At 42.2% G+C, this 26,060-nt stretch overlaps 1 long non-coding RNA gene across 1 annotated transcript; it reads left to right on the top strand.

The window, feature by feature from the left end:
• Positions 1 to 1,281: 1,281 nt before the first annotated feature.
• On the top strand, positions 1,282 to 25,548 carry LOC142360812 (uncharacterized). Its single transcript, XR_012763368.1, has 6 exons — positions 1,282 to 1,750; positions 2,177 to 2,298; positions 3,289 to 3,348; positions 11,826 to 12,008; positions 13,302 to 13,396; positions 21,447 to 25,548. It is a non-coding gene; the product is annotated as an uncharacterized LOC142360812 (long non-coding RNA).
• Positions 25,549 to 26,060: the final 512 nt, after the last annotated feature.

Raw genomic sequence — 26,060 nt, forward strand, 5'->3', positions numbered from 1 at the left:
CCCCATTTGCTGGAAGAATAAAATAAAATTAAAAAGGAACAAGCTCATGGTATAGGACAAAATTAAGTGCCTTTCATCTTGGATTATAACACAGAACTCTTGATACAAAGTGTCACAAATGCGCAGTTCAAGATTTCAAGTCCTAGCTGCATGGTGCATGACTCCTGCTGGAACAGAGTTCTCGAGAAGTCATATGGTACCTTTGAAATGTAACATTCTGTTATCAAGATCATTGTGGGACACTTTTAGCTAGAGAGCGCTTTTGAACAGGATTCCTCCATTGCCTGTTTCTTTATTTAGATACAGAGTTGAAGAGGGAGGGAGATGAGCCGATACTCAGCTGCCTTTATATCCCTTTCTAAATTTGTACTCTCCCCTTCCATTTCTGGTAACTATTTTCCAGGCTGACCCTGCAACAGTTCTGAAGCCTGAAGACTTCTTTCCAAATCTGACCAGGAAAATTAATTTCTGTCCTCAGAAAATATCAATATTTGAAATAAGAAATTTTATGTGAGGTTTTTTCTTTTTTTTTTTTTTTTCTCCGAGAGCTGAAAGACTTTAAGAAATTCTTTTCGGAGCAGGAAAATGGAGGTTTTCATAGCTTGTCAGCTACCTGCCAACAGAACACTCCTGTCAGTTTCACCTCCTGACCTCGTGTCAATTTCATTTTCTGCCAGAAGGCAGAAAGTGACTCCAGTGAGAATCTTCCAGGCAGGGAGCCAGAGCCAGATGCTGGTCACTTGCTTTCTCTGCCTCTCCAGTTCTCAGCATCCCCAGCCGTACCAAGCCTACTTCCAGTTCCCTAATCACTCACATGAAAGGTCTTTGACAATCATGTTTCCTTTTTTCCTTTTTTTTTTCCCTCAGGTAGATAATAGAAATGGAAACAATAGTCACAATTTTTCAACAGAAAACCCTAATGATTTTTTTCAGTTTCTTTTTTTTTCCCCCTATGGAGAATTTAGATTATTTCTTTTTTCTGAACGGATTGCTCTCTGATCGAAAATCATTCTGCCATAAAATTGACTATCAGCTCTGTTTCTTTCTTCTTCCTCTAATGCCTAAAAAGGGGCTTAGCTGACTCCAGAATATGTGGAATGATGTTTCATGATGTACTCAGTACGGCTGCTTGTGTTGGAAATGAGATGAAAGCACTTGAATCATTTTCCTTTTCAAATGGCAGTCTAATTAACATATAGATCAGCTGGCTAACACTTCCGTGAAATATGTACGGTACTTGTTATTAAAATACAAGCACTCTTTGAACTTCGGCAGTCACTTGAAAATTTTTAATCTTCTGATTCTGCCTTTGTTTGTAATAGTTTAGATAAGAAATTGGACTGCCAGGGTTCTAAACCTAAGCAATCATTTGGACACTCTTAATGTCATGGCTGTGCTTCTATTTGTTTAACAGCATATATTATGCATAAGGAATCCCAGTTCAAGGATTTATCTAAATTGAATGTGTTACAGTAGATGACAGCGAGAGGATTTCTTTCAAAATTAGCTTGTGTCTTTTTAGGCAGAGTGAATTATCCGCTGGTCCCATGAAGTCATCCACAATAGCTTTCACTGTCTCTTGGCAGCAATGATACCTTCTGCTGAGAAGAGCCAATCAACTGGAATATGCCTTTGTTGCTGGACCTGAAAACTGCGTGAGATTGGAGCATTATGCATGAAAAACAGGGGGAAAATCCTGATGCTAGTGTTACTGCTCACAGACCTGCGCATTCTGGATATAAAAGACAGGGTGAGTTTAGTGCTTGATTCGTGGTGGGAGAGAGGGAATATGCACGAGCAATCAATTGTTTAAGCCTGTAAGTGCTACACAATAGCTAAGATAAAATTGATTCTTGATTAGAATGTATTAAACAGATTTTTTGTTTAATAAAAAAAGCCCTGGTATAAAAGTTGATATCTATGAATATTGTTCAATTTACTTCAACATAAACAGGGACAACAGATAATTGTCAAATTGTAAGATTATTTTGTTTTAAGTTAACTTTCTGTATGTATTGTAATGTAGTTTGTGGATAAAAAATGTCGATATTTTTGTTTGGTTAGTTTGGTTTTGTATTTTTTTGTGTAACAGGTTTCAGTAATTTCAATGAGCAAATCACAGTGTGTTAATGGAAAAAAAATTATTTGGCTCTTCTTTTTTTTTTTTCTTTTGTAGATATGAAAAAGTTGACTAAAGTTCACTGTGGACTGCTCCAGTGGACATGTTTCAGAGCTCACCAGATAGGCAAGGAATTTAGTGATGTGTTTAATTCAAAGTCACTGGGATTTAGAACTCTGGTAATATTGCTAAATCATGTCCTTTTCTTTAAAAATGAAACTTGGTGTTGATTTTCAAGCTGCGTCTTTATTTCTGGGACTAGTTTTGCTCACAGGTTTTCACAGACAGAGAGTCACAAGGGAAAGTGATGAATGAAAGGCAGGTGCAAAACAGGAGGGACAGTTCATTTCACATGTCAGACTGAAGCCTTAGTTTGAAACTACAGTTCTTCAGATGATGAAAAATCTTCCAAAACCCCGAGTGAGGGTTAAAATTCAGTCCAGGAGTTTAAGATCTTGCTTTTCCAGATAAACATGAAAAGACCACTAAAAATATCGTTGCTGAATTTAATCACTTTTCAATGTCGAAACTTGTTTTGATCAGTGTCAAAGAGACTAAATTAAACAACAACTTTATCTTTCACTTCTGTTAGTATTCTAGGAGGTGTTCCAAAAGAATAGTCAATATACAACAGATTGACTTTAAATATACCCTATCTTGCTGTCTTTTTCCCCCTTAGGCTCACTCACCCTTACTGCTGCCTTTGCATTGCTAGCAGTGTGAGGACCAGCTGAAAGGATGAGTGCACACATGCTGTTTTCCATTTTTCCATCTGCAAATGCAGAAATCATGTTGTAATCAAGATGGTTAAGACATTCTCCATAAAGTAAAATCCAAGATGGGGAAAAATCCTAGATGCTTCTTTTGCTCCAGCACAACAACAGAGAATGCCATATATTTTATAGATATATTTCAATAATCACAAATAATTAATGGAAGCCAAAGGTTCACTCGTTAGTATGGGAATGATACACCACGATGCCCATATTTGAGGACAGACTACTTCTCTTAAAATTGGGTTACATGTTTCAAGCTGATAAGAGAATGTAAAACTAAATCTATGAGACAAAGACCAAAAGACCATGTACCTTCCTCCATCGACAGGTAAAAAATATCCCTGACAAACATTTCTCCTTCCCAAATACAGACCTTTTTTTTACATTCTCTAGGCACTATCTTTCATCAAAGGCGAGTTATAATCAAAGAAAGGACAAATCTGAGAACTAAAGGTAAGCTCCTGTTTTAAATCTCCATCTAATGGCTGTGAATATCGCTGTTAAAAATGTTATCTGGAGATCAAAAAGACACCTGACAATGAAGACAAGATGGCATAGTACCAGCTTGATATAACATGGTACTTGCAGTGGAAGAGTGCATTGCTGTAATTAAATACTAAATAAGGTTGATCTGCTTTTTAACTGAATGGTAGACAACTGCATTAGAGCAAATAATGCCAGATGAACTTTGATATTGGATAAGGGTTATCGTAAGTTGGCCGCAAAGTTTTTTAGGCTGGAAATTAGAGTTAGGTTCCAAAAATCTGAAAAGAGGAGATTTGGAACACAATTTCTGTGGGAATTATGGGAAAGGAAGCCCTAATTAATTTTGTGTGGAACTTCAAGAATTTATGAGTATGAATAGATGATGTGGTTCCTTGAGTTGTCAGGGAGTCTATTCAACAACCCATGAAATAAATCTGTGATGCAGGCTTCTCCAATAACAGCTGAATCATCATTCACTAGGTTTTGATTTCATCTTTAGTTGAGCATTTATTAGCATTGGGATGAAGGAATAGTCTGGATCAACATTTCCTGTGATTGTACTTTTAATTTGTCATAGACATGGTAGGCTTTGTGTGTGCGTATGTTGCAAATGAAGTATGAATACATGACTTTCATTAACTACCCTGCATTAATATTATTTTATTAGCAGCATTCTGTGAAGTCATTGCATACCAAAACAGCACTTTTTGGTCAGACAGCACTTTTTGGTGATCTGTTTGTGCAGAATTTAAACACTGGCCTAAAGAACAGTAGTCCTGTAATACAGTAAGAATGATAGCAAATATATTAAACAGCCGGATCCTTCTCAACTTCATAGTTTCATTTCTGGTAACTCTTTCTAGCCAGTGGGAAGATGAAGATTAGCTTGATCAAGTGTTCAGTGGTGCTTTGAGAAGTTACCTTCCTTTATACACTCAGACAGGGGTTATGACTAAATCCCTGTTTAGATGATAGCTCACAGAATATGTTCGCAAGTTGCAGTGGATTGAGCTCCAGCAGTTAGCTTAGCTCTTGATGCCTTTGTTTTACAAGATTGTTACTGCATGAGATGCTTAGTACAGAGCGCTTTCAAGTGAATTAAACCAGAAGGTTAGAGGGACCATAATTTAACTAAAGCACTTCTTGTGTGCCTTGCCTTCAGAACACCACATTTTTGGATTCTCACGTCTGTGCTGCTTGGGGCTGACAACCTAGGGAAAAAAGTATTTAACCTGTAAGGGTTAACAAATGAACCTCAAATAAAATATATCAGCCTTCTGTGGAATGGAAAAAAAAAGGTGAGAGAGAGAGAGAGAGGGAGAGAGAGAAATCAGTTTTAGCAGAAGGCTGCCCTGTGATGCCAACTAATCTACCTATCCTGAGCATCATAAATCACTCTGAAAGAAGACAGACTTCAAAAAGTAATTGTGGCAAAACTGTATGACTTCAATGTAACAGAAGAGGCTACATAATACATTTATGGTTGATGCTGCTCATAAGGAATTTTTTCATAATATTTATTTTCTCTGTGTCTGCATTTGTAGTTTCATGTTCGTACTTAATAGATGCTAGGCAGGGAGACAAATGCTCATGATGCTTTTCCTTTAAATGAAGGAGAGAAACATGATATAAAGACCAATTAGGCTTTCTGTCCCCCAAACTTTTCTCCATAGAAACATTCTTTCTAGATGATAAGTCTATATTTCACAATCTAGATCAGATAAAAACTTTTTAAGACTTCAATTCCTGTATAAGACAACTGGATTTCATCACAGTATCTTGAACTGTAAATCACAGTAATGGTAGGTTTAGCTGCAACAGTTGATCTTAATACTACTATTTGTATTACCTTCTGTTGAGGGATACTATCCTAACATAGGAAGAGTTAATTGGGGTATAAAATAACTTCTCAGCTTTGGTGAAAACTGATTAATCGAGTTGATTATGATTGTATTACGAACCCAGCTGTAGGATGTGAAGGCTGAGAAGAGATCATGTTTCATTTAACAAACACAGAGATATTTTTAACAAAAAAATAAAAGCGAAAGAGGATGCTTAAATATTCTTCCTTTTTAGCGATCTTCAATATAACTTTCCTGTACTGATGTACCAAAACCCATGGCATCTCCTACTGAAACTCTTCTAAGCAGTGTGCACAGTTACATATGAGGTAGTACCAAGCTTTTAAACCACTACGACTCCTCTACAACAAGATGGTCAGGTCAACCTTTTTTTTCACTCACTTTTTTCAACCTGTGGCCAAATGTTCAGTTGAGGGGGGGATAATCTTAATCTTCATCCACCCAAAATTTAAACTAACAGATAGGAGAACACTAGTTATGCATGTCTTGCTGATATAATACCTACCAAGAATTCTGCAGTGCAGTTTTAATTTTTCTTCTCTTAAGACCATTCTCCTCCTAGAGATGGTGAATTATGACTTCAATAGGGAAAATCACTGTCCCAGTTACACATATCTATGAGTTCCTATGATACACTCTGTTTAGGTTGACTTTCATAATATATAGTGCTGCCTATTCTCAACAATAATGCTCAGATTCTGATATGTTGGGTACATGGGAATATCCAGAGCAAGTGGAAAGCAATAAAACTGATGCTACAATTTGTCACCTTCTATTTTTATTTTGTCTCCAAGCTATTTTGAGGTGATTGGCACGTTTAATTCTCCTGCCAAAATCTGTCAGTCCACTGCGCTTCTTCTGTATTGGAACAAGAAGACATCCTGTTGAATCTGGATGCCCTCATTAATCCACGATACGACTGATACCACAGTTATGCATGGATACATATATAAAAATTCTAATTATACATGTTTCCTGCTTTTGGCTGGGATAGAGTTAATTTTTCTCTCAGTAGCTGCTGTCTTTTGGATTTAGTATGAGAAGAATATTGATAACTGATGTTTTTTACTTGTTGCTAAGAAAACAAAGACTTTCTTCAGTTTCTCATGTTCAGCTAATGAGTAGGTGTGCTGGAGCTGGGAGTGAACATAGCCAGGAAGCTAGAGCAAACCAGCCAATGGAAGTATTCCATAACATACATGGACTGCTCAGTTCATGAATGGCGAGTCACTGAGGAGCAGGGAGGTATCTTTCTCTCTCGTTTCTGTGAGCCTGAATGCTTCCTTGACTGGGAGTTTGAGCTTTTTTTGAAATGTAGTGAAATTCATGATTTCTGAGTTCTGTTATTGCTGCTTGGGGTCTGACCTCAAATCAGTCACTGGGTTGTGAGAAAATTGTATTGTATATAGTTTGTTTTGCATATTCATTATTATCTTTTTTTTATTATTAGCATTAGTATTTTTCCTTTGTTGTCTTATTAAACTGTCTTTATCTCAACCCATGAGTTTCCCCATTTGCCCATTTCTCCTTCTCATCCCACTGAGGGGGGAAGGGGAGGGGTGAATGAGCAGCTATCTAGTGCTCAGTTGCCAGCTGCTGGGTTAAACTACGACACCTAGCACTGCCAAGTCCAACACTAAATCATGTCCCTAAGCACCATATCTACATGTCTTTTAAATACCTGCAGGAATGGTGACTCAGCCACTTTCCTGGGTAGCCTGTTCTAGTGCTTGACAACTCTTCACAGCCTAAAGAGTGTTCACAGGTTTATGGCACGAAGATGCCAAAGATGTATTTTTGGTGAAAATTTTTCTGCCTCTGAGATGATCATGATCTTTGTTAGCTGTATGTCTGAGGCTATTCCAGAAAATTTTGTTGTTCAGTCTCACAAAAACATACAAATAAATGCTCTGGTTGTATGTTCAGACATCAGCTTGAGGAGCTCAGATATGCTTGGTGCAGGAAGAAGTGGTCCTTTGTGCAATGACTGTTTAGCTTACTATTTAAATGGATTTACCTGTGCTTTAATACCTTGGCTGGGGACCAATAATCCTTTTTTATATTTCTCTTTTCCATGAGTTTGAATCCTCTCTTGCCCGGGAGTTAGAACTTTTCCAGGAGTTCAGTCTTTTTCAGGAGTTTTCAAAATTCTTGAAATCCATGAGTTCCAGGTTCTGTGATTGCTGTTTGGAGGCTGGCTGTGAACTGGTCATCGGGTGGTGAGAAAGTTGTATTGTGTATAGTTTGTTTTGCATATTCATTATTGGTAGTAGTATTAGTATTTCCTTTGTTGTCTTATTAAACTGTGTTTTATCTCAATCCATGAGTTTTACCTTTTGTTCATTTCTCCTCCCCAACCCACTGAGGGGGAAGGGGTGGGTGAGTGAGTGGCTGTCTAGTGTGTAGCTGCCAACTGCCAGGTTAAACCATGACAACATGCACATATAGATGGGCATATACAGCAGATTTCTAGAGTTAACTACTCACATAGGTCCTTCTATCAACGTTGAACTTTAAATCATTTTCATTCTGAATCTCCACATATGCTTACGCATTTTTTCTTCTATTTGAATTCTCTTATTCCTTCTTTTTCTGTACACCTCTCATGATCTTCCTTTGTAGGTTTTTTACATTCTGGTTGATGTCTCTATCCTTTCTTTCCCTCTGGCTATTTACTATCTGTTTCTTTTAACAATCTCTTTTTTGAGTGTAACATACGCAAATTTGTGTTTGACTAACGGTCAAGCTCTGTTGATACATATGAAATGAAGCAAAATAAGTTCTCCCAACCCTTATAATAATTACTTGTATCTCTGGTTAGTTATGACTTCTTCAAGTTAGTAAACAAACCTTGAATTTGACCTAAATTTTATATGCTGGTACTGTCTTAATATAGTCTTTGGCTGGTACAAATCAAAATAAAGGGTTGTTAAAGGGACTGGTTCCGATTCAGTTGTGAATGTTTCTGAAATAGAGTAGGAATGATGTCCTTGTAGAGAAGAGGTTTCAGAACCACTTCAACAAAATCTAATTCTTCTGTCAGTCTAGTAGTTTTGTGCATTGTTTCTTACCTTCTTGCCAGTGATGTCTGAGTTCATGCATGAAGGGCAGGACGAACTGGAGAAGCAGAGTTTCCAGCTAAGGTGTGCCAAATGACTTGAACATGTAGCTGATAATAATGGCGCCATAGACCAAATGTAGTCTAAAGAAGTCTTTATGTTGTGGAGTTCTCTAAAAGTTTGTCAAAGTAAGGCAATATTGCAGCCAGTCACTCCCCTGGGTCCTGCACACACTTTTGATCAAGATCATTTTTCGGGGTGAAAATGTTAAAAGACATAATATGGGGGGAAATCATCCTTCCTAGTCTTCTGTTGTTTCCATATTCATGAGTATCATCACCATTCTTTCTTTTACTATAAAGGAGACAGCGATTTTACACATATCACTTTACAATTGTTCATTATAGGCTTAAGTTTCAGAAACACAAAAGAGACAAAGAGATATAAAGAGACATGAAGAGGTTAAGCTTTGGTTACTAGACAGGTACAAGCATCCTCTAATATTTGCCTATATATATATTACTTCAAAGGAAATCTTATACCAATTCAGTCATACAATTCTGTTATTCATTTTTCCACTCTCAAAGATTCATATACTCATGCTTAATTAATTTCTCTCAACTGTTAACCACTGTAAGTACAGATGACACTTACTTAGTCTCTTTTATCTAGAATTTTCATCCTCTCTTCCACTTCACCAAGATTCCTCCTCTGTACTCACAGACTTATCTGAAAGGGCATAACTGAAATTAACAATACTATTAAGTTGAGCTATTTCTCATCATAGTGATGTCTCTCATAGGATCCCCATAAACATCCACTGCAAACATTAGGCTATATTTTTGACTCTATTTTCCAAATCTTTAGTAGAGATTGATGGATATGTTTCTTCTAAGTGGGGCCACTCTGACAAAGGAGTGAAACCAGTGTTGTTTAATATCTTCAGTCTTGTTTAGTATCTTTATCAATGACCTGGATGAGGTCATTGAGTGCTCCCTCAGTAAGTTTGCAGATGACACCAAGCTGGATGAGAGTGTCCATCTGCTTGAGGGTAGGAAGGCTCTGCAGTGGGATCTAGACCGGCTGAATCAATGGGCAGAGGTCAGTTGTATGAGGTTCAACAAGGCCAAGTGCCAGGTCCTGCACTTGGGTCACAACAACCTCATGCAACACTACAGGCTTGGGGAAGAGTGGCTGGAAAGCTGCCCAGAGGAAAAGGACCTTGGGGTGTTGTTTGACAGCTAGTTGAACATGAGCCAGCAGTGTGCCCAGGTAGCCAAGAAGGCTAATGGCATCCTGGCTTGTATCAGGAACAGTGTGGCCAGCAGGAGTAGGGAAGGGATCGTGCCCCTGTACTCGACACTGGTGAGGCTGCACCTTGAGTACTGTGTTCAGTTTTGGGCCTCTCATTACAAAAAGGACATTGAGGTGCTGGAGTGTGTCCAGAGAAGGGCAGCAAGGCTGGTGAGGGGTCTAGAGAATAAATCTTATAAGGAGTGGCTGAGGAAACTGGATTTTTTTTAGTATGGAGAAGAGGAAGCTGAGGGGAGACCTTATTACTCTCTACAACTACCTGAAAGGAGGTTGTAGTGAGGCAGGTGTTGGTCTCTTCTCCCAGGTAACTAGTAATAGGATGAGAGCAAATGGCCTCAAGTTGCTCCAGGGGAGGTTTGCATTAGATATTAGGAAAAATTTCTTTCTTGAAAGAGTGGTAGGCACTGGAATAGGTGTCCCGATCCAATATCGGGGAGGTTTCGATGCGATCCCAGGAGGCGAGATTAAGACGCAAAATCAGTCATACGCCATGCAACCTTGTAAACTTTATTTTCGGTGAACCGGGAATCGGAGGTCTGTTAGGGACCGCAGCGGGGGGCTGGGAGAAGACAAGACAGAAAAAAAAAAGAGTAAAGGCGGAAAAACCCCAGCGGGTAAGGAAAAGAAGTGCAGGGGGAGAGGATCAGTTACCACCACCACGGATTCGACGATGTCCAGCAATGTCCGGTCAGCTCAGTCTCTGTGCAGGCATGGAGACCCTGGCAAGGGCGGAGCCCAGCAGCGACGCAGCGAGGAGCAGAGCAAGAGAGCGGCGAGGAGCATGTGCTGCCCTTTTATAGGGGCATTTGCGCATGTGCAGAGCATGTCCGCATACATGCAGTTCCTGCCATGAGTGTTGCCCACTTAGACAAGTCCAATCTTGCCTGTCCACGCGCTACTCTGTGCACAAGCGCTTTCCTGCAGGTCGTTCTGGCGGTTTCTTTCCAGAGGCCAGCAAAAGATGACAATGGCAATGTCGAGACAAAACCAATTTGTAGCGGTTTTCTACTGTAGAGTTCTTCTACAATAGGCTACCCAGGGAGGTGATTGCGTCCCCATCACTGGAGGTGTACATAAAAACATGTACCTGTGGCACTTGAGGATATGGTTTAGTAGGCATGGTGGTGTTGGGTTGACAGTTGGACTTGATGATCCTAGAGTCTTTTCCAACCTTAATGATTCTGTGGTTCTATGATTCTATTCTATGATTCTAATGTAACAAACCACCCCTCAGTCTCAGGAACTGCACACTACCCCAACAGTCTTGATAATGATGCCCAGCAGGGAATCCTTATTGTGGAAATCACTGTGACCATACTCCAGATAACCTCCAATTCACTCTTGATATAGACACATCAGAGTTTATGCAGTGTTGAAACTGTAGGATGTGGTAACTTCAGATAATTAAAAATAACACCCGTAACAATCATCTAATAAAGTGATTCACGAATTCACCTTATTTTCACACATGGACTTTGACACCTAGCTGTCATTGAAGCTCCTAGTAGGACCCAGAAATGCTGGGTGCCCTCTCCTCATGTTTATCAGTGTCTAAGTAGATGCCTGGGAGACAGGGCCAGGCATGTTCTTTTATATTATTGTCATACCTTGAAGGTACACCTGATCGGTCAATCCACCTGTAATAGCAGAAGAGCTATGACAAGCAGTGAATCCTTTTCCCAGACCCAAGGGAGCAGAGATCAGCAGCTCCCTCAGATTTGCAGCATGACGAAGAAAGTAACACAAACAGGAACTGACAGGAGGAGGAAAAATGCATTTGCCTGACTGGGAGATTGTCATGTGGCCAGAGCTGCAAAACAGATGGGAGCTTCTATGACCTTGCCTGCTCTAAATATATCACTGGACATATTTAATTAAAAACACATCAGATTAAGCCATTTTGTTATATGGGAAAATGTTTGAACCCCTCAGGTGCAATCCCTGTTGGAAGAAACACAATAGGGACAAGATTCTTCATTGCAGCAACAGAAATCAGCTGCAAAAATAGTTTAAAGCCCTTCCTACTGGGGAATTGGACAGGCGTGAGATAAGAAAGTGCATTGGCTTGTGCTCTTTTATTTCTCTGGTCAGCAAGAAGACAGAGTAACTTACAATAGGTGTGAAACACCCAGTTGAGACAAGTTATGTTCATGTCATTCCTTTATTTCCCTATTTCCCTTATAACCTATGTTTCTCTTGTATCAACCAGTTTTCCGATGCAATTTACTCTCTCTGGGACTGGCTGAAACTCAGAATAATTAAAAGCCACATATGAGGAAGATTTTGTAAATGGGGAGACAAAAAGAACAAGACATTAAGAAACAAACACCCCATAATACCACCTTGCAATAAATGCTGCACAATGTAATCAAGAACACCAATTTCTCTTGAGGTATTAAAATTATTTTTAATTCAATCTTTGGAAATGAGAGACTATTCATTTAATCTGAGACTGTACGATTTATTAAAAATGGCTGTTAATGTTTGCTAGTAGTATAATTTACCATATGTAAATTTCCCTTTAAATTCTTTTTAAAGGGATGCAGTCCTTATGGTTAAAGCTATATATGCATATTTGCACACATATATACACACAAAGTATGAACATGTACTGCACATGCATCCATATATGTGTGTGTATATGCATGGTTGGTTTTCTAGACATTATTAATATATAAAGGCCTTAGAAGTCCCTGTCCAAATACTCCTTCTCTGGGCAGACGACAGTCAAAAATATGAAAGTGGTTTAAAAGAGTACCAGTTCCTTTGCCACAAAAACTTATTAATAGGAAACAAATATGTGGGGTCTAAGTCACTGCTGACAGACAATAACTGTTTGGGTAATGCTAAAGTAAGCTAATCACTTCAAATACATTAAAGATGCCTCTATCTTTCCCAACATAAACAGAAAAAACACAAAAGCATAAACAGTGGCTGCTACAAATTCCATGAAGAAGTGAGATTGCCCATAGTAAAACTGTGACCAAGGGAAAGAGGAATCCACAGTTTCCTAGTAGATCATACTGAGCATCAGGAAATAAGAAGTAATCTTTTTTTTTAACAAATGCAGTTCTTACTCTAATTGTATCTCCTTCTCCTAATGAAATGTTAAAGTCAGTAATGCAGGGATGATAAATCTATATAAAATTCTAATGATACCTTCAATAAAACTTATACTTACATTGATAAATATGCCTTGGTTTTTTTGGTATCCAAAATGGTCTTAAATTATCAAAGAAGCTCACTGAATACATTAACATGAGATTCCAGAGATTATTAATATTAATCATGAAATCTCTGTGAAGAGTACATTAAGGATCTGATGTGAACTGACAAAAGCAAATTAATTTCAAGTTAAACTTGCTGCCTTGTCCTTAATTCACTTTTGGGTGTCTACCAGTGGTGTTGGAATTGATGTAAAGTGGCATGAATGTTTAGGATGCCCATTGGTGTAGTGGCAGAGGGTAGAGTCTTTGAGCTGTTCTCTTAATTATGTGGAGGATTGCTCTGGTTGGTTCCCACGGATCTAACTCCGACCTTTAAATGTTAAGTTATGAAGTTTCAAGTGTTTTCTTAAAGGTCAGTCCAAGCAATTAAAAATACAGTGCTGCATAAGACTGCTTGGGGTTTTTTGGTTATTTTAATTATAATTGCCTACCTTTTAATACTTCTTTCAATTTTCCAGGTTTGGGCATCTTCAGATTTTCAGCTCCTATCTTTAATTGGAAACAATGTTCTTCTCTTTCTCCTTCCCCCAGAAAATTGATTTCTAAGGATGAGGTGCGATTTTTAATTACTCTATTAAACATTTGAACACTTGTCTTTCAATAACTGTATTCCTATTTCATGATTTGAACTGGAGAACATGAATAACTGTCCTCAAGCAGACATTAACAACAGACACAGAGCTGTCCTTAAAACTCCCTTGTACGTAGAATGCTTAGGGGGCAGATCAACATACATTTTCTTCAGCTGCGGAGTTGGTTTAAGACACCTCCTATTTCAGCCTCTGCTTTCTGATTTGGCCAACACTTCACTTTAGTGATGTGATACAACCGTTTGCCTTATCTGGTGAATTATAGCACTTTAGTGAACTCACATACTTCCCAAATAGTTTCTGCTTTTCCATAATTCAGGTTATTTTGATGATGCAGTGTATGGTGTTCTCCAGCATCAGTTACTTCAGCACAAGATGAGAAGAAAGGAGCTGGACTGTGAAGGAGCCAAAGCTCCTTCACAGAAACTCGTCAGAAACACTTTGGTGCAAAAAGAAGCCTTTCATGTCATGAAGCTGTGAGTTTATAAAGGTGCAGGCACCTGAGAGTGGAGGTGCATTGTAACACAATCTCACCGTGTCAACTGCTAGCATGATAATGTAATAGCCTCCCTCCATAAAGCAGTCAAGCAGATTTAAACTAAATTCAGAAAATCACCTCAGGAGGGGAAGGGAAAAGAGGAGGGGGACCACCTAGTGTCAGATTCTAGTCTGATGCAAATTAAAAGACTTAATGCGATAAATCCCTGAGCAAAAGGCTTTTATAATGGAACCAGCAACATTCCCTCCATTTTAGCAGTGCTGCCAAGCCGTGCCATATGAAAGCATAAAAGCAATCATCTGCTGTGTTTGGTCGAGATTCAGCTCCCTCCTTCTTGCTTCATGGACCACATACAAACCATTTTGGAGACCAACTGACATCAATAATTAGACCCTCCCTCACAAGAACACACTGACAGGTACCTCAGGCAGTTCCAAGTCATTCCGTTCAGATTTATGCAACCTCTGTCTTGAAAAAGCGTCAGTCCAACCTTCCCTCAACCTACCCACAGGGCAGACCATCTATGGATTTTTAGTCGAAAAAGTTGGGAGCTAAAAGAAATTTCTCAAGTAAGGTAAAATGCAGCTACAAGCAGAAATATAAAAAATAAAACCTCAGAGTTCATCAGTGGCTTCCAGGAGCCTGAAACACCATGGAAGTGAATTAGAGTCGCATTTAAAAACATTAAAAATGCAAATCCCAGAGTTTAAACTAGGCAAAGTATGACAGAAAACATGATTTTTAGAGCAACTCTTTGTCTTCACAGTAAGACTCTCACATTAGTCATTTCTAATAAATCATTGAATCAAGTTATCTCTTCATGACATGCTACATCGTATGGAGAATGAGGGCTCAGAAGTCATAAGTAATGGGAAATATATTCCTGTTTCAGTTTCTGGGGATCCCTGAGCAGTCAGGCAGTTCTCCGTTTCTCCTTCTGTACACTGAGAATTGTAGACAACCTTGTCTTCGCCATTTCGGCGAAGCTACTGAAGGTGAAGGGTTCTGGAGCAGAGGCTCGCGCCGAGGGACCCTTTCTCCGGTGGCAAAACCGCAGCGGCGAGGCGGCAAAAAGCGCCGAGAGAGAGAGGAGACCCCAGCCCCCCCCCCCCTCAGCGGGAAAGCGGGAAGTGCCAACGAGCAGCAGCTCTGACTCAGCGGGGGCGGAGTCGAGTGTGACAGCGGCCAAACCCCCTCAGGGATAAGAGCAGCCCCCAGGGAGCGCGAGCGACCAGGAGCGCGGGCGAACAGAGCCGGCAAACAGAGGCGGCGCAGCAGCCCGGGAGCGGCGCAGCAGTTCGCGCGGGCAGGGCGAGCGGGGAAGGCGACTGGCAGGGTACAGCCGCCCCTTCTGGCAACTCAAGTAGTGGGCATCGCTCTTCCAGGAGATACTCTAGCCATGGTTACCACCCGTGGTAAAGCTGTGGCTCGAAGCAGTGTGGGGACCCAGACGGAGGCCCCATGCAAGAACGCGGGTGTCCAGGTCTCTGGCTGCAGGGAGTGCCTGAGCCTGGCGCTCGTACCGGAGGACAGCAGAGACAACGGCTGTGTTCGGTGCGAGCAGGTGAATGACCTGCTCAGCCTGGTGGCAGAACTGAAGGAGGAAGTGGAGAGGCTGAGGAGCATCCGGGAGTGTGAGAGGGAGATCGACTGGTGGAGCCGCACCCTACCCTCCCTGAGGCAGCGGCAGCAGGAGGCGGCTCCACAGAAAGCAGAGAACCCCCATCCCTCTTGCCACCGAGCAGAAAGAGGGGGCCTAAGAGATGGGGGGGAATGGAAACAGGTCCCTGCTCGGGGGGGCAAGCGAATTTCCCCCCGGCCTCCCTCACCTGCTCAGTTGCCCTTAAGCAACAGGTATGGGGCTCTGGAATGTGAGGGACTGGCCACAGAGGATGTGGGTGAAGGTGAGGCTCCATCCAGGGGGTTGCCTAGAACGAGTCAGACAGCCCCACGTATTACAACTGCCTCAACTAAGAAAAAAAGGAGGGTCATTGTCATAGGTGATTCCCTTCTGAGGGGAACAGAGGGCCCGATCTGCCGACCAGACCCATCCCACAGGGAAGTCTGCTGCCTCCCTGGGGCCCGGGTTAGGGATGTTGCGAAGAAACTCCCTGGTCTGGTGCGGCCTTCTGATTACTACCCCCTCTTGGTAATGCAGGTTGGCGGGGACGAGGTAGCAGAAAGAAGTGCCAAGGCCATCAAAAGGGACTTCAGGGCACTGGGGCGACTGGTTGAGGGATCAGGGGCGCAGGTGGTGTTTTCCTCCATCCCATCAGTGGCAGGGGACAGCACTGAAAGGGGCAGGAAAACTCACCTGGTTAACAGGTGGCTCAGGGACTGGTGCCATCGGTCAAATTTTGGCTTTTTTGATCATGGGGAGGTATACACAGCACCGGGCCTGCTGGCAACAAGTGGAGTTCAGCTATCACAAAGGGGGAAAAGAATTCTTGGCCACGAGCTGGCGGGGCTCATTGAGAGGGCTTTAAACTAGGTTTGAAGGGGGAAGGGGATATTGCCCAGCTCACTAGGGATGAGCCTAGGCTTAGAGTGCCAAGGCCAGGGGTGAGATTGACAGCCCAGCTCAAGTGTGTTTACACCAATGCACGTAGTATGGCCAATAAACAGGAGGAGCTGGAAGCCATTATACAGCGGGACGGCTACGACTTGGTCGCCATCACAGAAACGTGGTGGGACAACTCGCATGACTGGCATGCTGTCATAGATGGCTACAGACTCTTTAGGAAAGACAGACCAACAAGGAGAGGTGGGGGAGTTGCTCTATATGTGAGGCAGCAACTGGAATGCATTGAGCTTGGCCTGGGGGCAAGTGAAGAAGGAGTTGAAAGCTTGTGGGTTAGAATTAAGGGACAGGCTCACACGGGTGACATTACGGTGGGTGTATACTACAGGCCACCCGACCAGGAGGAGGAGGTTGATGAAGCCTTCTACAGGCAGCTGCAAGCAGCCTCACAGTCACAGGCTCTGGTTCTCATGGGGGACTTCAACCACCCTGACATCAGCTGGGAAGACCATACAGCTAGGCAGGTGCAATCCAGGAGGTTCCTACAGAGCATCGATGATAACTTTCTGATGCAAGTGGTGGAGGAACCAACAAGGAAAGGCGCGCTGCTGGACCTTGTGTTAACAAACAAGGAGGGACTGGTGGAGGACGTGAAGGTTGGAGGTAGACTCGGCTGCAGTGACCATGAAATGGTCGAGTTCAGGATCCTGCGTGGAGGAAGCAGGGCGATAAGCAGGATCAAAACCCTGGACCTCAGGAGGGCTGACTTTGGCCTCTTCAAGGAGCTACTGGGAGGAATCCCGTGGGCCAGGGCTCTCGAAGGCAGGGGGGTCCATGAGTGCTGGTCGCTTTTTAAACAACACTTCTTCCATGCACAGGAGCAATGCATCCCCCTGAGAAAGAAATTTAGCAAAGGAGGAAGGAGACCTGCATGGTTAAACAAGGAGCTTCTAGCGGAGATCAGGCAGAAGAGAAAGGTGCATGGCATGTGGAAAGAGGGACAGGCCACTTGGGAAGAGTACAGAAACGTAGTGAGAGCATGCAGGGATGCGACGAGGAAGGCCAAGGCTCACCTGGAATTGAAGCTGGCAAGGGATGTCAAAAACAACAAGAAGGGCTTCTTCAACTACATCAGCAGCAAAAGAAAGGCTAGGGACAATGTGGGGCCGCTGCTGAATGAGGCGGGTGTCCTGGTGACGGAGGATGCGGAGAAGGCAGAGCTAATGAATGCCTTCTTTGCTTCAGTCTTCAGTGCTAAGACTGGCCCTCAGGAATCCCAGGCCCCGGAGGTAAGAGAGGAAGCCTACAGAGAGGACGACTTTCCCTTGGTCGAGGAGGACTGTGTGAGGGATCGCTTAAGCGATCTGGATGTCCACAAATCCATGGGCCCCGATGGAATGCACCCACGAGTGCTGAGGGAGCTGGCGGATGTCATTGCTGAGCCACTCTCCATCATCTTTGAGAGGTCCTGGAGGACAGGAGAGGTGCCCGAGGACTGGAGAAAGGCCAATGTCACTCCAATCTTCAAAAAGGGCAAGAAGGAGGACCCAGGGAACTACAGGCCGGTCAGCCTCACCTCCATCCCGGGAAAGGTGATGGAGCAGCTTATCCTGGAGGCCATCATGAAGCAAGTGGAAGAAAAGAAGGTTATCAGGAGTAGTCAGCATGGATTCACCAAGGGGAAATCATGCCTGACCAATCTGATAGCTTTCTACGATGACATGACTGGCTGGGTAGACGAAGGGAGAGCTGTGGATGTTATCTACCTTGACTTCAGCAAGGCTTTCGACACAGTCTCCCATGATATCCTCCTGGGGAAGCTGAGGAAGTGTGGGCTGGATGAGTGGTCAGTGAAGTGGATAGAGAACTGGCTGAATGGCAGAACTCAGAGGGTTGTCATCAGCGGCGCTGAGTCTAGTTGGAGGCTGGTGACAAGTGGTGTCCCTCAGGGGTCAGTACTGGGCCCAGTCTTGTTTAACTTCTTCATCAACGACCTGGATGAAGAGTTAGAATGTACCCTCAGCAAGTTTGCTGACGACACCAAACTGGGAGGTGTGGTAGACACACCGGAAGGCTGTGCTGCCATTCAGCGTGACCTGGATAGGCTGGAGAGCTGGGCAGAGAGGAACCTGATGAGGTTCAACAAGGGCAAGTGCAGGGTCCTGCACCTGGGGAGGAACAACCTCATGCACCAGTACAGGCTTGGGGTGGACCTGCTGGAGAGCAGCTCTGCGGAGAGGGACCTGGGTGTCCTGGTGGACGACAGGTTAACTATGAGCCAGCAGTGTGCCCTGGCTGCCAAGAAGGCCAATGGGATCCTGGGGTGCATCAAGAAGAGTGTGGCCAGCAGGACAAGGGAGGTTCTCCTTCCCCTCTACACTGCCCTGGTGAGGCCTCATCTGGAGTACTGTGTCCAGTTCTGGGCTCCCCAGTTCAAGAAGGATGAAGAGCTACTGGAGAGAGTCCAGCGGAGGGCTACAAGGATGGTGAGGGGACTGGAGCATCTCCCCTACGAGGAGAGGTTGAGGGAACTGGGCTTGTTCAGCCTGAAGAAGAGAAGGCTGCGAGGGGACCTTATAAATGCCTACAAATATCTGAAGGGTGGGTGTCAGGAGGATGGGGCCAAGCTCTTTTCAGTGGTGCCCAGTGACAGGACAAGGGGTAATGGGCACAAACTGAGGCACAGGAAGTTCCGTCTGAACATGAGGAGGAACTTCTTCTCTCTGAGGGTGACGGAGCACTGGAACAGGCTGCCCAGGGAGGTTGTGGAGTCTCCTTCTCTGGAGATATTCAAGACCCGCCTGGACAAGGTCCTGTGCAGCCTGCTGTAGGTGACCCTGCTTCGGCGGGGGGGTTGGACTAGATGACCCACAGAGGTCCCTTCCAACCCCTACTATTCTGTGATTCTGTGATTCTGTGATTCTGTCTGATGACTACAAATCCCTATCAGCAGAAGCATACCGAGGAATGGATGCTAGGTGTCACAATCACCACAGATGAAGTACTTGCTGACTGGATTATCTAATTACTAGTGAAAAAAAATGGGAAAAGCATATGGATACTCAAAAGCATCTCACATGACTGCTTAGGTGCCTAAACCAACTGCTATGTGCCCTCAGAACAACTTCTTCCCACATATTTCACCTCCCAGTGAAAACAGCAAGGCCAACTTAATGATCTTGCACAAAGCTCCCCTGCACAAAGCTAGACACTCCAGCTAAGGACCTGTTCTCAGCCCAAGTCTTTCTGGACTCAGATGTCAAAAACCTGTCCACCTTATCAGGGGAGGTAAGGTCCACATGCATACTTGGACCATGAGCATACCGAGAACCCACTGCACAAGCAAGAGTTCAGGATACAGTTTCAATTCTTCTGTAGCTTGAAATGGAGGGATAGCAAGAGTTAAACTACTGTTAGGCACTCTGGAGGCACCTTCATATCTAAACACAGACAAAATGTAAAATGTTAGCCAATGTAACACTCAGCTACAAGAAGGGCCGGAAGGAGGATTCTGCAAACTAAAGGCCTGTCAGCCTGACCTCAGTGCTGGGGAAGATTATAGAGTAATTCATCCTGAGTGCACTCACCGAGCATGTGAAGGACAGCCAGGGCATCAGGCCCAGCCAGCATGGGTTCATGAAAGCCAGGTCCTGCTTGACCAAACTGATCTCCTTCTATGACCAGGTGACCTGCCTAGTGGATGAAGGAAAGGCTGTGGATGTTGTCTTCCTGGACTTTAGTAAGGCCTTTGACACTGTTACCCGTAGTATCCTCCTGGAGAAAATAGCTGTCCATGGTTTGGATGGGTGTCCTCTTTGCTGAATAAAAAACTGGCTGAATGGCCGAGTCCAGAGACTGGTAGTGAAAGGAGTTAAATCCAGCTGGTGGTGGATCACAAGTGGTGTTCCCCAGGGCTCAGTTTTGGGTCTGGTCTTGTTTAACATCTTTATCAATGACCTGGACGAGGGGATTGAGTGCTCCCTCAGTTAGTTTGCAGATGACACTGCTGGGTGTGAGTGTCGATCTGCTCAAGGGTAGGAAGGCTCTGCAGAGGGATCTGGACACGCTGGATCGATGGTCCAGGTCCAGCTGTATGAGGTTCAACAAGGCCAAATGCCAGGTTCTCCACTTCAGTCACAGCAACCCCATGCAACGCTACAGGCTTGGGGAAGAGTGGCTGGAAAGCTGCCCAGTGGAAAAGGATCTTGCGGTGTGGGTCGACAGCCGGCTGAACATGAGCCAGCAGTGTGCCCAGGTGGCCAAGAAGGGCAACAGCATCCTGGCTTGTATCAAGGAAACTGTGGCCAGCAGGAGTAGGGAGGTGATCATGCCCCTGTACTTGGCACTAGTGAGGCCATACCTTGAGTACTGTGTTCAGCTTTGGACCCCTTACTACAAGAAGGACATTGAGGTGCTGGAGCTTGTCCACAGAAGGGCAACGAGGCTGGTGAGGGGTCTAGAGAACAAGTCTTACGAGGAGCGACTGAAGGAACTGGGGCTGTTTAGTCATGAGAAGAGGAGGCTGAGGGGGGACCTTATTGCTCTGTAGAAGTACCTGAAAGGAGGTTGTAGTGAGGCACGTGTTGGTCTCTTCTCCCGAGTAACTAGTGATAGGACAAGAGACAATGATCTGAAGGTGCATCAGGGGAGGTTTAGATATTAGGAAAATTTTCTTTACCGAAAGAGTGGTCAGGCATTGGAACAGGCTGCCCAGGGCAGTGGTGGAGCCCGCGTCCCTGGAGATGTAGATAAAAACGTGTAGATGTGCCACTTGAGGATATGGTTTAGTAGGCATTGTGGTGTTGGGTTGATGGTTGAACTTGATGATCTTAGAGGTCTTTTCCAACCCATGATTCTATGATTCTATGAATAATTCTTTAGGCACAGGAGGAGAAGGTGAGGTACAGCTCATGGGAAAGCTCTCAAAGTTTTAGCCTCCATATACATTTGATCCCTTTTGCTGCAGTTCTTAATCACCTTTTTTTTTTTTCAGGGGATAACTTGCAACAGAAGACGAAGCAGATCTTGTGCTACTTGAGATGATTAAATATTTTATCCCAGCTGTGTCTTCTTCATTTTGCTTTGGGTTGGCTTCCTGCTGAAGAGAATCACCTCTTTCAATACCTTACTCCCTTGTGTCCTTCCTGGATAACCTGATTGAGGATTTAATTGCATTAGGAGTTCAGCATTCATACATGTGAAAAGTTTGAGGATTTTCTCATAAGTCATTTTAAGTGAAAATCTTTGGCAGCATAGAAGCTGTACGTTAAGTGCAAAGATTACTCTTGTAACTCCTGAAAGACCTTCCATTGACTCCAGTGGGCTTTATATGCTATTTTAAGTAGAAATCATTATTAGTGAGTTTGAATTCTACGAATGAGGTGAGGCTTGGGAATAGTGTTAATGTCTTTCACTAGACCATATTACACAGCTGAGAAATATGGAAATAACAAGCCTTTCTTTCTGCATGTAAACTTGGTTTCACTTCTGTCTTTCTAACTAATCATGACTCCAATAGTTTCAGGAAATTTAGTACGAAGTGTAGTGAAAGTAACAGGCTATTACTGATACAATTGCCTATCACTTTGGAGGGATTTAAAATGTGTGCACTTTAAAGCTATTACCCTAAGAAGAAAATTTTCATACTGATTCACAAACTGTCCAGCTCCATGAAGATCAAGTAATTCTCTAAAAATAATTTCACCATGACTTCTTCTTGCTATTGTTGCTGCAGGTGAAAAGTACATCTCTGTCATCTTGAAGGACCGGAGAGACTAAAAGGTTATCTAAACAGAAAAGGTACCCAAGAAACTGCCCAGGTCTCAGATCTGCAGTAGCTCCCAAGTTCCTCACAGTCCAGCTATAAATGAGTTGGTATCTGAGACTAATTTCTTGCATTTTCAATGAAGTGAAAGATGAGGGGATTGTCCTACCCCATCTGTAGAACTGCAAATACCTTAGGATCTTTTAGCCCTGTCTGCTCTCATGCAAGATTAATTTCCCTGAATTCTGATTGTGTGTGAGTTAAAGATATAATCTAGTATATATTTCTAGGATCTCGTTATGATCAATGAAGTGGAAAAAGCAGCACATCTACAAAATTATTTATCTGTCCTAGGATAGGATGACTCATCTCTTGGAAGTAAATATTTCTCTCCTTTGACTACAGATGAATGATAAGCTAAGATGAGACATCTACCTTTAGATAGCTTCAGTTAGAACAGGTAAATTCTATTCAAAAGCAAAAATTTCTAAGATGGATTTTCATTAACTCTGAGGATATTGTCCTCATATACAGGAGTGTTTTAGATGCCTTCCAACCTCTCATTAGTATCATAATGTAATATTTTTCTTGTGGTAAATATCTAGACCCCACAGTGGCACAAGGAAAGGAAGACAATATATAAAAATTTATCCAAAAAGGAGAACCATTTGCTGTATAGAGGGAAGATGTATCACATCTTTGTGTACCATCAGAGTGATTAAGAATTCCCTCAATGCTTTCCCCTTTGCAAAACACACTATGGTTCCTGTTGAACCTCTTGGGGTGAAGGGTAAGGGCAATTTCTCATTCCCTCCTCTTCTCACTCAGCACTGCATGGATTATAATGATAATGAGCATCCTGCTCTTGAAGAAGTTAAGAACATCAGCTGGTGTTGGCAAGGTGGAGGGAAAAAGCTGTTGAAAATAAATAAGTAAAAGACAACTTTTTTTTTTTTATAAAATATTTAATACATAAATAAGTCTTATGATGTTGTTGAGAGAAACAGTAGCAGGATGGGAGAAGAAAATATGATCTAGTTCCTCATTTCTGGACGCTTAGAACTGGTTGTAAGTTCATGCCTTTCTATCACTATTCATCAGTTTTTCATTCATGTAGTATAATTAATAAGAGCATGTGCTTAATATTGGTCAACATAAAAACATATGAAAAAAAAAGAAAAGATACTCCTGATTACTGCTAAATAATGATGTTGTGAATGTAGACTGTCTCACGATATACAGAATAATACATCCTGCCCCACTTCCAGGGCCAGACAATAGTCAAAGTTGTTACTTTCTGGTTTTTTACAAAATGTAAAATCTTTTCCCTTCCCTTCCCTTCTCTTCTCCCCTTATCCTTGACACTGCCCTTGCCCTTGCCCTTTTTTCTGAGTGAATGTTTAAAATAAAAATCACAAAAATTCAACCACTAAGCCCTTGTCTGTAGCAGCACAGATTTAGGAATGAAATATGAATTGTCACTTAGTAGAATGACAGAGTGGATTATTTGTTTATTTACAGCTGTATTTTCATCCCCAAAACATTAATGTTTCATGAGTCCATTAATAATATTATCTTTGTACCTTCCAAGAGAAAGCTGCACAATGCCTTAATGATTCATAATAGCACTCTTCCAGTGAGGTATGTAAGCATATTGGCTTTAAGCATAACAAATAGTCTCATCAAGCCTTTCCTCAAAAATAAGAATGGTCTAGTGTTTTGAGCAAGTGATTAGGATCTGACATCTGTGTTCAATTCTGTCCTACACCTTGTAGCAATTCTTTGAGAGACAGATTTTAGATGGCAGCTAAGGGTAGGAGTCATCTGAACCAGCTTTGACCATTTAAAATTGGCTGTCCAATTTAATATACTAGCCATAGAGAATATCTCTATAGTCAATGGAAATGATAGAAGCATGTCTAGAAACCTGTTTTGCATAAATCATCACAGCAGTCTTAGAATGGGAAGAAAATAATCATTTTAAGAGTATTTTTCTCTTGCTTGCTTCTGGCTGTACAATGAAGTTAAACTACAGATCTCTGTCTCAAAGGATTAAGTCAGTTAAAACATATTCCCTGCCAGTTGCTAAAAGATCAATGTACACATAAAATAACATTTACATAGACACCCACCAAAATCACTGAGGACTGAAGAGCACAAATAATTTTAAATATCTGCCTCTGTCTTTTTATGTACCTCAGTTTCCCATCTGTAAGACAAAAATAAGAGATTCCTACCCTCCCAGGAGCAGTGAGCACAAAGCCATTAAAGATAGTAAATCTTTTTTGCGTAAGTAGATTGAAGGTGCAAGGTGTGTCCGAAGCAAGGTACTCTGAAGCCAAGGCTAATCCCAAATCCAGGAGAAAAAAGCATGAGGGCAAGAGCGTTTATGCTTTAGTAATAGTCTATGTGGCTGAAAAAAGTGGACAAATCCCTGGCCAAACCACACCATAGCCCAAAGGCTATGAAGCATTTTGGCAGTATGAAGCATGACTGAAGTAAGTATTTAGCATTATTATTACAGCTGATACACTGCATCTTTTGCCAAATATATAGCATCAGCTATGTAAGTAGGACATAAGATTAAATCACTTGACTAGTGGCTAACAGATCTGAGTTTTGACACTGTTTAGCTTTGATACTGATTCCATGTTTGCCCTGTGTCATTTCCTGTCTCTGCCCTTGAATCCAAGAGCACCAAAGAGTATAGAAAAAATCATGTATGTGCAATGGGGCCATTGTAGGGTTCTTGCTTTTGTGTATTTAATGTAAAATAAGAAGTTCTATACAGCATGGGTTTTGGTGTTGTTTACATCATGTGTTCAGAGTTACTATAGCTTAGGCCTGGCAATATACATAAGTATTAAAAAAGAACAACAGACAAAGGGGATCAGTCCCTTAATACGTTACACAAAAACAGTTATCAGTGGAGAAACACAAATGAAGACCAAAGGAATTGCTGGCTAGTACAGTCATCATTTGGGTAAAAACTATATTCACTGCTGAGAGCTTACATATTTCTTGTTAAATAAAAACATTTCCTTTGTTTTGACAGAGGGAAGGTGATTAAATCTCTCTTGAAGCAGGAAAGGTTATAATCCAATTCCCAGTTAGCAGTTCAGTTCTATGCCTCAGTAGCCTGTCCTCTATTGAAATTCTATCACCATGAGTGCATTTTGCCTGCTTGGACTGCAAGACCTTCACAGTGATCTTAGCAAAATGAAGCCCTGATCATTTTGTTCCTTTATGTGTTGTTATAACACAAATAAAAACAATATTAGACAATGATAATACTTTGTTTCCCCTGGTTAATTCTTTCATTCACGTTCTGTATGCAAAAAGCAAAATAAAACTTTCTCAGAAACAATAAAAATAATTGAATGATATCTGTCTTATGGTTATTCACCACCTCCTTATTCTACTAATGTAACCAGCTGCTAAATTAGATGACACTGGGTTTATCAGTTGAAAGGGAATCTGAATGGCTTTGTAATTCAAAAACAGGATAACATTTCTTCTTTAAGTAGTATCACAGCCTAATGCTACCTACAGACAAGCCCCTTTATTTATAATACAGCAATGTGGCATAAATTAAAGGATTAAATGCTTCCTTGTTGATGAAAATGTAAATTGCTACATGCTGATTCCTTGCTCACAGAAAGTCTCAATTTGTTTTTACACAGGAACAAATTTAGACTGTTAAGAGCTGATATGCTCATGGAAGGAGTCTTGTTCTGCAGCAGGTTTGCTGAAAACAGCATTCACAACCCTCCCTAACTCATCATCAGACAATGGCCAAAAGGTGGTTCCGTAAGGACTGATGATGAGAAGGATTTTCCTGTG

The sequence above is a fragment of the Opisthocomus hoazin genome, chromosome 3, assembly GCF_030867145.1.
Source record: "Opisthocomus hoazin isolate bOpiHoa1 chromosome 3, bOpiHoa1.hap1, whole genome shotgun sequence".
NCBI classification, from domain to species: Eukaryota; Metazoa; Chordata; class Aves; order Opisthocomiformes; family Opisthocomidae; genus Opisthocomus; species Opisthocomus hoazin.